Source organism: Antrostomus carolinensis, unplaced genomic scaffold, assembly GCF_000700745.2.
Source record: "Antrostomus carolinensis isolate BGI_N321 unplaced genomic scaffold, ASM70074v2 scaffold17106, whole genome shotgun sequence".
NCBI classification, from domain to species: Eukaryota; Metazoa; Chordata; class Aves; order Caprimulgiformes; family Caprimulgidae; genus Antrostomus; species Antrostomus carolinensis.
Genome location: NW_010324096.1, coordinates 15,907 through 30,730, shown reverse-complemented (window position 1 = coordinate 30,730; position 14,824 = coordinate 15,907). Strand labels below are relative to the sequence as shown.

The 14,824-nt window shown below is 37.2% G+C and overlaps 1 long non-coding RNA gene across 1 annotated transcript in view; it reads right to left on the bottom strand.

Annotated features, from left to right (window-relative positions):
- Positions 1–14,184, bottom strand: part of LOC104527173 (uncharacterized) — a 30,173-nt gene extending 15,989 nt beyond the window's left edge. The window contains exons 1-2 of the long non-coding RNA XR_728039.2: positions 14,112–14,184; positions 10,122–10,265 (exon numbers count right to left, since the gene is read on the bottom strand). This is a non-coding gene — a long non-coding RNA (uncharacterized LOC104527173). The remainder of the gene's footprint in view (positions 1–10,121; positions 10,266–14,111) is intronic.
- Positions 14,185–14,824: the final 640 nt, after the last annotated feature.

Sequence of the window (14,824 nt, the reverse complement as noted above, 5' to 3'; positions counted from 1 at the left end):
TCCCTATATTTTAAAGCTCATGGCATTTTGATCATTCATCTCTGCTTGCTAAAAAAGACTGATGCAGCTGCAAAGAACAAAGGCGAAACAACTATGCAACTGCTCTCTGATTACATGACTTCAGTTACATGCCATGCCAAGTGTATGGGGATGGGGAAAAGAGAGTTACAGCCCCATAGAGACTTCCTTTCTACTCCCACCAGTAAATCTCTTCCTGTAATTTTTTACAGTAAAACTATATCTGATTTTGGAAAAGGGATTTTACATTAAAATCAAAAGTAAGCATTCTATAGAAAATACAAAACAGTCTATCAAAAAAAGGTAGGACTAAATCAGGAAAGGATGATATAACTAATAAATTCCATGAGTGAAGAAGCAAATAAATTTAAAACATTCAACTAATACTAATACTGGAGTCAAATTTGGCTAATTGAATACTCTCAGGTTTTATCCTGTCAGTCAAAATGTGGCAGTGCTGGTAGAAGACTTTTAAATAAGTGCTTCCAAAAGCCCCATAAAAAAATAGAACTCGTTCAGCTTCACGAGCTGAACGGTGTCAGGGCGGTTCATGGCACTTGGATGATGATATTCAAGCATACTCAGAAGAAAAATCAGGGGAATTTTTTGTCCTGCCATCACCAATAGACCAGCACTACACTTAAGGTGATCAGTTTTTGGATGGGAGCTATGAAATGTTACTTTACTCTGTGTTTTGTAAGGGAGTGGAATTGTTCTGATGGCTGAGTTTGAAATTGCGTAATCACATTCTGTTTAATGGCACATCCTCTGCAGTTTCTTCTGTATTCTTTTCTTTATGCAGCATCTAATGACCTTTTTGTAGAATCATTAAGTTTCAATACAGAGCAATCTAAATTTCCATAATAGCTTAATTCTACTGATTGTTTGATTTGCACTGAAAATCAAATAGCTCTACAGAACTGTGACAAATAAGAGGAATTAGAAATAAAATTGACAATTTACAACACACAAATTTAAATTATTTCTTAACACACTAAGACAAGGACAAACACAGGCAAGTATAAAGACTCTCTGTCCTTCCAAGATAACTTCATATTCCTTTGGAGTTCACAAGAATAGAGACAAAGCTGTACTGCTCCCACATAAACAAGATTTTTGGTTAGGATCCAGTTTGTCATGTGATAAAAACTGCCTCTATCCACATGTCTAATATACAACTTCGCCAGATTATCCAACACATGGCCTATAAGGGTGGAGTATAGGGGTACCTCAGGTACGACCTGAGGAAGTTGTAATCACTATCTACCCTTGCAGGACCTTAAATACTATTTTTCTAGTATCTTGGTTCTTTGTAATGAGATGGAGACTGTGAAATCCACCTTTCATCTCACCTCCTCCCTAGTGAGCTCCACACACCACATACTCTGTTATTTGCTTTTGTTGTGGTGGCCTAGAAGACCCAGCATCTCCTGGGAACACCATCTTTGCATCAAAATCCTTCTCAAAATCTCTGGCAACAATTTGAGAGCTCAAGAAAATTAAGACAAAGGAAAACAGAAGTTTCTAGATAACACAGAAATCCCAAAGAACACAAGGACTTGAAGTATGTCACAGACCTCCACAGGCTACAAAACGACGGAGCAGGAACAGACACAGTTGATTTTGGTAAAGAGAAAGCTATGTGCCTTATTTAAAAAAAAAAAAAAAAAAAAAAATCAAGTCCCAAGCTGGAATGCCAGCACAAGGCTTGATTACACTTTTCCCATTTTACCAGTATGAACATTCCAGCTAAAATGTTTATGCAGTATTTCTTGATACATTTTCAGTGTCTTTTACCAAAAATTCTTGTAAGTCTAGCTTTCAGTGAAGTTGGCCCTGAAGTTACCTGACATGCTTCAAAATTACATCCAACATACCTAAAAAATACAGTATGAATGAAATATTGTTTTCAATTTCAGTCCAACAAAGTTGACACTCATGATTTATTTCAAGTAAATTCATTGACTCCATCACTTCTAAAACTATTTCCAAAATCACAGAAACATTTAGAGATGCTTTTTTAATGTTATGCAAAACCAAATCCTCTATGAAACTTTTTTTTTCCAAATCTCACTATATGAAATAGTGAGAGGTCTATACTGTGGTGCTGCAATTTCCGTAAATATTGTTCCCTAAACTGAGGAAATATTAAGTAAAAATATATTAAGGTTTTCTCTTTGAAGGATAAATCATATTTCAGCCTTTCTGAAAGTATCTGGTATTAGAATCATGGAACTGTAGAATCATAGGACATCTCAAGTTGGAAGGGACTCATAAGGATCATTGAGTCCAACACTCTGCTCCCCGCAGGACTACCTAAAACTAAACTATAGGACTAAAATCATCATCCAGACACTCCTTGAACTCTGACAGGCTTGATGCCATGACCATTTCCCTGGGGAGCCTGTTCCAGTGACCAACCACCCTCTCAGTGAATACCCCTTTCCTAATGTCCACTCTGAACTTCCCCTGATGCAGCTTCATTTCATTTCCTCATGTGCTGTCACTGGTCACCAGAGGGAGAGGAAATCAGCACCTCCCCCTCCACTGCCTGCCTTGAGGAACTTGAAGACCGAGCTGAGGTCACCCCTCAGCCTTCTCTTCTCCAAGCTGAACTACCCAAGTTATCTCAGTCGCTCCTCATAAATCTTGTCCTCAAGGCCTTTCACCATCTCGGTTGCCCTGCTCTGGACACACTCGGATAGTTTGATGTCCTTCTTATATTGAGAAGCTCAATACTGCACAGAGTACTCAAAGTGGGGCCATACCACTGCAGTGTAGAGTGGGACAATCACCTTCCTCTGTTAGATTTTACCTTGTTTCCAAATTTAACCACAACTGTACTTCTCTTAGGATTTTCAGCCTGTGTAAGAGATGGTGCTATCCAATACAGCACATGGTTTGAAATACACAAAGGCATTCAGTTATGAGTTCATTACACGGGTCTTGTGGATGACCCACCAGACTTAGATCAAGAAATCCGAGTTCATTCTGTGCATCCTTACTGTTACTGAGTATTTTTTTTTTAATATTTCACACTTTTCTGCAACTTCCCTTTCCACGTTTTGCTTGATTTGTCCATTTAGACAAGAATCTCTCAGAAACAAGATGACTAATTATATATTGTTCTGAAAAAGCATACCTGATTTAAAGCTATTTAGTTAAATACATCTGTCCCTTGAACATAGTACAGCTTCCACTGCAGTGTCCTATCTGGACACAGTGAGGAGAATGGGCCCTTATGACACTGGCAAGTACCAAGACGGAAACAGGAAAACTCCATGTCTCCAAGAACATTTACCAGAAGCTGATTTGTGCCCGGTAGTTAGGCACAAATAAATACAACAGGCTTTCATTTATGAACTGCACCACATAAAAAAGAAAATTTGCAGGCTGGGAAGCTGGAGCTGGAAGGTTGAGAGCCACCATTAAGGTGCTTACTTGCCCATGTCTCTAATACAGGATCCTGAAGCCAAAAAGTCAGAAACCATATGGAGAAGACAGCTCACCCGTGGATTGCCTGAGAAGCTGCTGTTAAATAAAGAAAATAAAGAAGGGATGAACTTCACATAGTAGGAGTGGCATATTTTTAAATGTCCATATACACTGGACAGTGTTATACTGTTCAAGTACCCTAACTAACACTGCTCATCTGCTGTTGGTGAATATAAATCTAATGAATGATTCAAGTATAACTCACATTTGCAGACAACTAAGCCCAGATTTTCCTAAGTTCTTAAAAGGAGGAGAAAGAAAAAAAAAAAAAAAAAAACCAAACATTCAGCCTCGATTTTTTTTAAACAGTTGTACTTTTAGCCTTCTATGCCAGAATTGCATTTTGTGCTTCATTTCTGAGTTCCAGAAAGGACATGAAAAAATATCTTTCAGTGGCTAGCAGATAGCAGTTAAATTTGCTTTTCCTGGTAAGGTTAGTAAAAAACACGTATTAAGAGTGCATTACTACTTTTATCTACATGTAAAAATTCCTGAGATGTAGTACTGCTCTCTGCCATTCTAGTTAATTAGCTGACATGTTTACTACACAAATGCCTTCAGGTCAATGAAAGAATAAATCTCCACCATGCAAAGTGCTGTACAAACACTAGAATACTATCTCTGCCTTAGTTTCATTTGATGAGGTCTAGATTACAGACATTGAAAACATTACATTCATGTTGCCCACTGAAAGGTGCCTCCTGATGATGGTAAAATGAAGTGAATTACACTAAAAAAATGCATTCTTACCCACTTTCTTTTTCTCTGCTGCTCCCAACCTTAGGTCAGTCAGAATCAAAAGATTCCATGACTATTTGGGAATGGAGAGGAGAACCAAACCCAAACCGAAAACCAAAGATACTTTAAAAAAGAAAACTCATAACTATCAACCTGTTATTTGTGACTTCAATAGCGCAGCTCAACGATTAATTATCTGCGGCATGCGCTGAAATTAAAGTGTAACAGCAAGTCATAAAGAAATCTGTAGTTCATAACACAATCATAGTTATCTTGAGAAAAGGAACTAAACATAGGGGCTCAATATGACAGTAAACCTTTTGGAAACCATGTTTCAAAAATGGAGAGAAAACAGTGGGTCAGGATCCAACTAAATATATGATGGAATTGCAGAGACAAGAATCAGGATTTGACCAGTTATATTATTTCCATTTAATTTTCAAATGCTTTAGGGTGGAGGAACAAAGGGGAGGAGGTGGGGTAGATGAACAGCTTGACCTCCTTTGCCTTTTTAATGATTCAGTGCTGATCCTTAAAGCATAGAATTCATGATAATAAATAACACTGTCAGACTGAAGAAAAAAAATGAAGGTAAAAAGAAGAAACAATTAGACCGCAAGCAATGAGTATCAGTTTAAAATTACAGCCATTTAAAGTGATCCAGAGTGGATGAAATACTTCCTTCCAGCTAACAAAGCATAAGTAGTATCCAAGTACCAGTGATTGGACAGTCTGCATCTCAGGTAGGGTTTTCAATAAGACAAAGCACTTTAGATATTAAGTTACAAATCTTATCTAGCATTTCAATTCAATATAAAAACTACTACAGGGAATTAATGCAAAATACATGTTGTGATGTGTCCAGAGATGATGAAACAGGACCACATCCCAACCTGACGGAATTACTGTCAGCATGTCCAGTCCTGAGCCTTCAAAAGGCATTGAGGAAAGACAAAGCAGATATTTCTGCTTGCTTTTCATATTCTCTTGGAAATTTCATATGGGCACAAATGTATACAAGCCTATACATCTTTACTCTTAAATGAAAGGCATTTCAACGCTCCTGCTACAGGACCCTCCTTCATACAACATCCAGAGAAACAGTCCCCTATCCCAATGGGAAAACCCCCAACACTGATATGGTCAGGCAACGATTGACAAATGTGACCTTTACCACTTGATTTGCATGTATGGCAACCAGACCTCTATGGATTGCCTTTGATCTCTACATTTCCTCATGTGCTAGTAGCTGCCTCAGGGGCAAGTTCTTCATTGGCTGACTATTTAGCAGACATAGGATATATTTCCTAGCTGTACTGTCCAATGTCCCACCCCCTTGCTGGCAGCTGCAAAATGGAGAAAGCATAAATGTGTCCCTAGAAAGCTATACCACCTTGGGTAAAATGTTGAGATGGAAAGAAATAGCTTCAAGCATTTCATTCTGCATTTATCCCCAAAACAGTGCCTACAATTCCAATAGTCTTCCAACAGGACGTGATAGCAGATTGTCACATTACAAACAGATACAGCCCTTCCTAGCTCTCACTGAAAGACAAGTCAGCTAACAAGCTTTACTTTTTTCTTTGCTATCTAGCAGAGGATAGAAATAGTGAGTAACCACAGCCAAGCTGATTAATGACAAGTCACTATCTTGTCTGAGCTAAAGAAACATGAAGACCACTAAGAGTAGGATAAAATCAGAAACTGGGCATTCTTAATTAAGTCTTCATTAATAGCTTTCTGGGGTCTACATATACCCTATATGCCTTTTTTTATATTTTCCTTTCAGAAAACATTTTGAGGTCCTCACTGAGGAAACCTCCACTGGCCTCTGACAGTTTTCCAGGAATCAAAATTTGCACAGGTCACGATTAAAGGACATACTGTTAGGTTTTAGCTCACACCTTTAAAACATATAATATGGCATTGTCTATGTAGCAAAGTCAATCCAGAAGAACTATTTATCTAAAAGTAATTCATGATGGTACATGAAGTGTTATTTTCTCTTCCAGCTAAAAATTGTGGCATAATAAAAGCTGCCTGTAGCTCACATTAGCATTATCCAGGCTCATGCTACACATTAGACATGGCTCATGAAACACTCTAAGCTCAAGGCAAAGTAATTCTCAATATCAAATGTTCACACAAAGCCAGTTCAGAGTTGTGAAAAATACTCCCTCCAACCTTAATTTCCATCTTCACTCTGTCAAATCTTGTTAAAGAAAGCATTAATGTATGGTTCAAAAACTATTGCTTACGTAAGAATATTTCCCTTTCTCTGCCGCTATACTCTATTTATTATTCCCACTTCAGAAGGAAGAGCATAAACTTATTATTTATGTAGCCAAGGAAATTCTGTCTTAAAAAGTGCTGACCACCCAAAATGTGGGCAAATTTTTCAGAAGTTATTGCAAATACTATAGACAATTCCAAAACTACCTGTAAAAAATCCATATGGATGGATGTATGCCTGCTTATTGAAACTTTAATAGATCAGATGACCTATTTATCCCAAGTTATCAGAAGATACTTAGAACCTTCAGAAGACAGCTGGTAATAAACAGGGACTAAATCAAACAACATTCAAATGATGGGGGCTGAAAAATAATTTTGGATATAACCCTGGGTAGAAATACTCAATGATTCAAATCAATTTTATTTGATTTAGCTTCTTGTAAAAACAGGCAGGGGAAATTTTAAAAGTACTCTGTATAACCCCAACTGTTCCTGTCCATGTCAAAAACAGCACAGCATTCAGTACTTCCGGAAAATTCCTGACATTAAAAGTTTCCCACAATATAAGATTTGTTATAGATTAGCTTCTCTGTTCTAATTTGTCTATCAGTTTAGGAGTACACACAGAATCCAAAGGATACACATGAACAGATCAAAGTAATATAAGAGATAAAATACTACCTTTTGGAAATTTTATCCTTTATTTGCCAAGAGTAGTGACAATGTTTAGAATGGGATGCTCCTACCAAACTTATCTGATGACTGTGCTTAGGCAAGCAATACTATTTTAAGCAATAAGAACAGAAAATCAGATTTATAGATAGTACATTGCACATTTACAGAAACCTAATTATACTTGCAATAGAAAAGCTTAGAAAACAGATATTCCAAGCATGTCAAAGGCTATATCTCTATTATTAAATCAAATGGACCTGTGAAAACTCTAGGCATTGAAGACAGCTGGTATGAAAGAGACCTTATTTAGTCCAGTGAAGACTCTTAGCCTCTACAGTGTGACAGCTGGATACAAACTGGTCCCTGTGACTTTCCAGCTTCAATACCATGCTGGGGAATTGTCTGAAAGGAATCTAGATGGTACATGCTAAAGTCATGCCAGAGGACATTCTAATAGTTTGTTAGTACAGACGATAGCAGTCCAGCCCCCAGGAAGACTCCTGGACACCTCTTTCTGATTTTCTAAAGCAGGCATAGCCTCAGAGGCCATCAGATTCCTAAGAGATTACCAGAGATGATCTGGTACAGATCAATGTTAAAACTAAATTTATAGATTGGAAGAAGCAACCATAGGACAGAGTAAAAGCATTTCCAGGTTCCAAAGGTTTTGTTGAAGCCCATGCCACTTAAAGAAGGTCATATAGTAGTTACAGTACTTTTTTCAGATACATGACATTACACTACAGGCAATCAGAAGATTATCCCCTCTACTACTTTAGACTACTGAACACTATTTGCTTGTGGTGCCGCTCTAACTGAATACAGCACACTCATATATTCCATGAAGTATAATTCAAAATGATGGTTTTGACTTCTGAGACTCAAAATGCAGTAAGTCTTAGGTTATTAAAAAACCACAGGAACCAAAAACCCCTTTGTTTCATTAAAGTTTTCATAGCAATTCAAAAGCACAACACATGTTTATGAGGGACACAACATTATCTACCCTGTTTTTTTATAAAATGAAGCACATATACTATATGGGAGAATATCTGTATATTTCGGAAAGAGCTCAAATGTAACAAAGAAAGCTTGAAACAATAGCTCTAAGGTGTAAACTATCACATTAATCTCTGTGGATGCTACTTAACCTGCTGATTATGGTTTAGCATTAGCAATTAAATAACAAAGCATTCCTAAGTCAATAACTACAATATGAAATCTGTCTAATAGTCTAATGAAACACTCTTCTGGGAGAAAACGGACTCTGATCTAACCTTTCTCTAGAAGAGCAGGCATTTGGACTCAAGTCCTCAAAAGCCCAAGAGGGCTCTAATTACACTGGTTAAAAGCCTCACTTCTGGTCACTGACCTAGTGTAGGTATACAGACCCAGAACAGTGTTCCCAGCTATTACCTTCAAGCAGAAATAGGTATTTCACTACAAGATGATTTTAGACAGATAATTATTTTGAGAGACTTCTGTCCTACATTCTTTTAGGCTAACATTTTCTCTTTAGTATTTCCTACCACCTAGCTAGACAGCTTCCCACACAAAATACTTATGGGACTAGGACCTGGAGGACAAGTTGTGCATGAGTCAACAGTGTGCCCTTGCAGCAAAGAGGGCCATAGATTTCTTGGACTGCATTACCAGCAGGCCTAGGCACTGGTGAGAGTCTACCACTGGTGAGGCTCCTCAGTAAAAGAAAGACATGGACATACTGGACTGAATTCTGCAAAGGGGCTACAAAGATGATTAAAGGACTACACCATCGGCTGTACAAGGAGAGGCTGAGAGAGCTAAGACTCTTCAGCCTTGAGAAAAGGCAGCTCAGGTAGGTCTTACCAATGTATATAAATACCTGATGAGGGGAATAAAGCAAATGGAGCCAGACTCTTCTCAGTGGCACTCAGTGAAAAGACAGAAGACAATAGGCACAAACTGAAACACAGGAAATTCTGTTTAAATTAAACCTAATAAAACCCTTCCTTTTCTGTGCACGTTGCCCAGCAAGTTTCTGGACTTTGCATCCTTGGAGACGTGGTCCTGGGCAAGCTGCTGTAGATGGCTCTGCTCTGAGCAGGAGCACTGGACTAGACAATCTCTGAAAGTGGTTTCCTGAAAGTTATTATCAAGTATCCAGTCTTTAAAAATATTTTTCCCTTCACATTACCTGCAACTTTGAAATACCATTCTAAGTCTGATAAAAAATACTGATCTGCTTGCAACGACTTATTAAAAACAGACAAAATTTAAAATTATACAAATGGATTAGAAAACCAAAAGTCAGACTGTGAACTTTTTCTGCACTACTGTTTTAAAGAGCAACATAAAATGAACTGGGAGAAAGAGCTGCATTAATATCCTGGTGTAAAACTAGAGGCTGTGATCCTAGGAATGGAAGCACAATATGAACAAAGCTGTTCTCTACAAAGGCTGAATGCTGTATCTATTACTATATTGGTTAAAATCTGCTTCAAAAAATCAAGGTTGTTTAAATATTAAATTTGCTTTGTTTTGACCACATCCATAAACACTTCTTTGCAAATACTGAGTGTAACTGAGTGAATATTTGCTTTTAAGAAGGAGTTTTTGATAAGATTGTCCGTGAACTCAATTCTTAACAGAATGTGACAAGGAGAAGAGAAAAGAAATTATCCAAATATCCCATTTGGGACTGAGTGCTTATCAGAGATATAAGCTCTTCACCACAGGGAAGGGATAGGAGAGACCTGACACTGATGCTTATACCGTATTCTCGTTAAAGGCTTCCCTATATGTATGCCTTCTAGAAATCCTGAGCACCAAAACAACATCAAGAAACAAAAAAACATGATATATGCTTTCACTGATACGATCAGTAGTAATATATTGCATTCATACAGCAGTTTCAGACCTTAGGGTGTTACATTCTGTTTCCTTTTCAAGAACACAATGCACTGGATTGCTTTACTTACTAGTAGCAGTATCAGGACAATATCAGGATTATCACATGCACAGGCTACATGCATTGATGTCCAAAAATCCTCATCTTGATGATTGACATTTGCTCCTCTGTCAATTAGAATTTCTGCAGAAAACGCATTATCATAGCGGGCACACTAGAAAAAAGAAGAGCAGATTAGGGATGGTGTTTTACTCAGTGTACGACTGAATTTATTAAATACAATTTTTGCGCCATTTAACATTTAAATTGAATAGATGACACACTGTTAGTTAAACTGCTGTGTTTGTAGGGGACAACAGCTGATGAATCTATAGAATTAGTTTTGTGAAGACTACGAGTTCCACGTGCATGATTCACAGAATCCCTTATTCCCTGTGAGAAGGCACTATATGAAATCTGCTGAATCTCCAGTAAAGATTAGGCTTTCTTTCTGTTCAATATTGTCATTCCAAATCAGTGCACAGGCATCACTGCATGATGGTCACATTATGAGTAGTAGCATCTAAGTATATGTATACCCACGTGTACATGAACTTCGGCTTTTTATGCAGTTCATAGCCATAATACATGCCTCTCCATACCCACTCCTATTTCCAATCCACTAATTATACTCACTCCTATTCAAGTGTCTCTGACAGATCAATACTCTGCAAACTAAGGGTGAGTTGAGGGCAGAAGGGTGGTTGCTCATGTGTGTGTGTGCTTGTACACTTTGTTTTGCTTTCATGATGGACATAACTAATTTTGGCAGAGAAGAAACTGGCTTAGACACTGTTTTGAGCTTACTCTTCTGTGTCTTTTTACGAATGTGCTTATGGATTATACTTCAAATATGGATTATCCTTTATTATTACTTTAAAAGACAATCAGGGTACCCAAGTTATGATCCTAACATAACAACCTCAGTAACTCTTTAGAAAAGGATCCTCTCACTTTCCCCACTGGAGAGAGGCTACAGGGAGACTAATTTTCTGTATGAGATACATAGAGGCTTTTAATATAATCCCTAACATCTATGCTTCTTCCAATATTTAAAGCTGTGTAATATTTCCCTGTCCCAAAAAGCACACATATACACTGATAGTACAAATATAGTGAAATCTGCAGATAGTTTGCAAGTGAGGGTTAAATAATGATGTTATTATTTCTGTATTGCATCTGGAACCACACTATGCCATCCAGTTTGCTGATCTGTATTATTCTGTCATGCAAGCCAGGACACTGGAGGAAAAGGGGAAGAAGGAAAATTGCCTACTTGGATTCCACTGGGAAGTCAAGACAGCTGTGATATTCAGCTGAATGTAGGAGCTGCATGTACTACTGCGATCATAAATACAGATAACTCACAAGATGAAAATTAAACTATGAGCCTAAAAAGCAGTCCTGCTTTAAATTATTTCCAAACATATTTATCATTAAATTATAGAACAGAAATTAAGTTCTGATGTATTTCCTTTAGCTTGCAACTCATCTGACAGCTCTAGAAATAGTCAGTTTTGTTTTGTTGCATCAGTATCATTCATTGTGTCAGTAGTATAACTTACATCGAGCTGTTCCATGTTTAAATCTTAAAAAATCAGAGATAAGACATTTTATAATATAGATCAATATAATCTCATAAAAATCATATTTTCAAGGCATTGTTAAGCAAAAAATTTTCTAGAGAACTTCCATACAAAACAAATGACAGATGTCACTGAGCCATTTTGTGTGTTAATAATAAATATTGAGCCTTTTGTGATTAGTTACCAGTTTGAAAACAGCTTAGATTTGTATCAGCAATTTAATTGCTGCTGCTCCTTGTTTAATGGATTTTGTGAAGCAATTGGGCAATCTCAGTCAAGGTTCCAGGAGAAAATTGGCACTCATACACTTTGTTATTAGGGTGGGCTGGGTGATTGCCTGCGTGAACTGAAACGTGCTTCCCACTGAACCGGCAACTCAGGCAAGTACTTTCTTTTTTGATACTTCTCCTCTCATGGAGTCTAATGGGAGTTCAGTGAATATCTTTGAAGCTCCCATGACTTCCCTGAGATTCATTCAATCACATTGGGATACTGTCTACAGAGATGGCAACAGAATCTGTATGAAGTGTCACATTTGATTTTTTTTTAGAAATATATTACCTTTTAGAAGTTAACAGAAATGAGAAAAAGAAAAAGGAATTATAAAATGAATGAGATTTTTTTTAAAATGTGAAGATAAATATATTTTCCATTCATTCCAGAATAAAAACATTTATCCTACAACTGGAGAGAATAAACATTGATCAGGTTCCCCTTTGGAGAAAGCAGCTTATATAGAACTATAGTGGTAAAACTAGAACTTAGAATGAATCTGAGTGGGCATTAAAGATATATAATAAAGATGCATGTCAAACTGCTATTTTGGGTTCTTGCAGGAAAGTAAAGTTGGCTTATCTGTTTCCCTGTATTATGATCCTCCTCTCCTGTGTGTACTGTTCCCAAATCAGGGTCAAATCCAAGTTTCAGAATTTCAGGTTTTTCCCTGTCTCCAATAGGACCGGTATTTTCCTGTAAATGAATTATGAGTACTTACAAGTAACTCTGACTAAACTCGGGCAGTAGATTACACACAGTTCTCTATGACAAATTTCTCACTGCTGGGAGCTTTCCCTCCCTTTGAAGTATATGTGTGCCTGTGAAGCAGCAGGCATCAGTGGAGAGAGACTGAACGTGACAGTGAATTGGGGTGTAATACAGAAGATCAAGAAACATAAAAAGACACAGTTCAACTGCAGATTTTATCCGCAGTTAACAAGTGTGCATAGCTAAACTAGAAAAGCAACCTAATATTCCTAAAGATGTATCTTTCATTCTCCTACTTTAAAATGCCAGTGAGAGAGATGTCACATCAAGCACATGGAAGACACAGATTGTCTCTCAGCGCAGGCTAAGACTTGGGATGGCTCAGTTTTGGGAATCCCAAAGATGACGTCTCGTATGGGCTGCATTTTTAAGTGTTTGAGCACATTTGCTGCAGGCATATAGTTGGAGGAGAAAAAAGAGAACTTAAATTTTCTCCTTTCAAACTCATTACTGCACCCTCCCCTTACCTAAAGCCACTATTTCCCAGAGTCCTTGGTAAGTAGCATGGCCATGGAATATGGAAAACATAGATTAATTACACAAGGAAAACACCACATCTTGGAAGAAAATGGTGGCAGGTGTAGTGTTCAGTAATATTGCAGGATCCTTTTTTCATCAAGAAATCACTCTATTTTGTGTACAAACTATGAGAAACTTAATCCAACTGTTCTAAAACAAAACACTCTGCCAGTAGACTTTTCACTAGATCTGTTATGTCCTTGTATTTGTGAAGTTACATTTATTTTAGCAGCATTGTGCAACAAAATGGGATCCAATTATCTTACAATAGTTTCATATCTAATAGAAAGCATGTGTGCAATTGAAGCATTAGAGACCAAAGTAAAGGATCATAAGACTTAGGAACTTATTATGAGTTTTGCCATTGCATACAAACTGTTTTCCTTTTATCTTCCAGTTACTTAATCTAAATTGCTATGCAAATAATGATAAAATAAATACAGATAATGTGTTAAATATACACATGTAGGAAACTGGTGCAAGAAAATATGCACAAAAACAAAAGGAAAAATGTTACATGATGGTGTTTTTCATATAGGACCTTTGATTCTCTGAACCATGTAATTCTATCTTTGGAATAAAGCAATATTTCTTTTGTTCTTCCTTACTGCTCAGATAATTTATAAATAAAACATTTCATCCTACTTTGTTAGTTACCATTCCTAAGACATGATCCATCCTTTCATAAGTAATCTGAAAATGACCATTTATTTCACACGCATAGCTGGATGCAATCTTAACCATTGTGGAGGGCAGTGTAGATAAAAAAAAATATTGCTAAGCCTTTCTTTTTGTTAATATGCCTAATCTGCTACTCAGTATCCCACCATATTTATCCACAGTCACTAACAGTAATCTTCAATCACTCTTACCAGATGGAGCAAGGAGCCTCCTGAGGAAACAAGCGTATGAGGGTCGGCACCATCCTTCAATAGCCGTAGCACTGAAATATCAAAGCAAAGAGGAACAAGAATTAATGCAGCAATATACCTAATTCTGAGCTGTTAATAGGCTGATTCTTCATCATCTTCATTAAGATATTTAATAATATATGCAAACCTCTCAGATAACATTTGCAAAACTACCATGTCAGCACTTCCCATCTCATCTATTTTAATAGCTGAGCCTGGAAGCAAAGGGCCTTTGATAATGTTGTTAAATATGAACAGTATCAAGGACTTCTCAAGCGGACAGATGAGCATGTCAGTTCCGTACATAGGAGAGGGGAGGGGAGAGCTGGAGGAGAGACTCTGTCTCAAGGTCACAGTCGCTTGATTAGTTCATTTGTGAGCAAAATCACAGTCAACTGGTTTTATTCTACTTTGTAGAGTTCCCATGAGATTTGTTGGCTTTTTCAGTAAATAATTGAAACTAGTGTTCATAACTTATATCACTTGAAATTAATCATCAAAGCAAAGTTAAACGATCTGCACTCAATTTAACCTTTCCAGTGCATTGTCAGATTACTGATGCAGCATAATTCTTAAAATTATATTTGGAATCAAACTCCACTGCCAGTTACATGTATCAAATCCCTTTGAAATGAAAACAGGCTTATAAATGCAAGCAAAACCACAACCCTTCA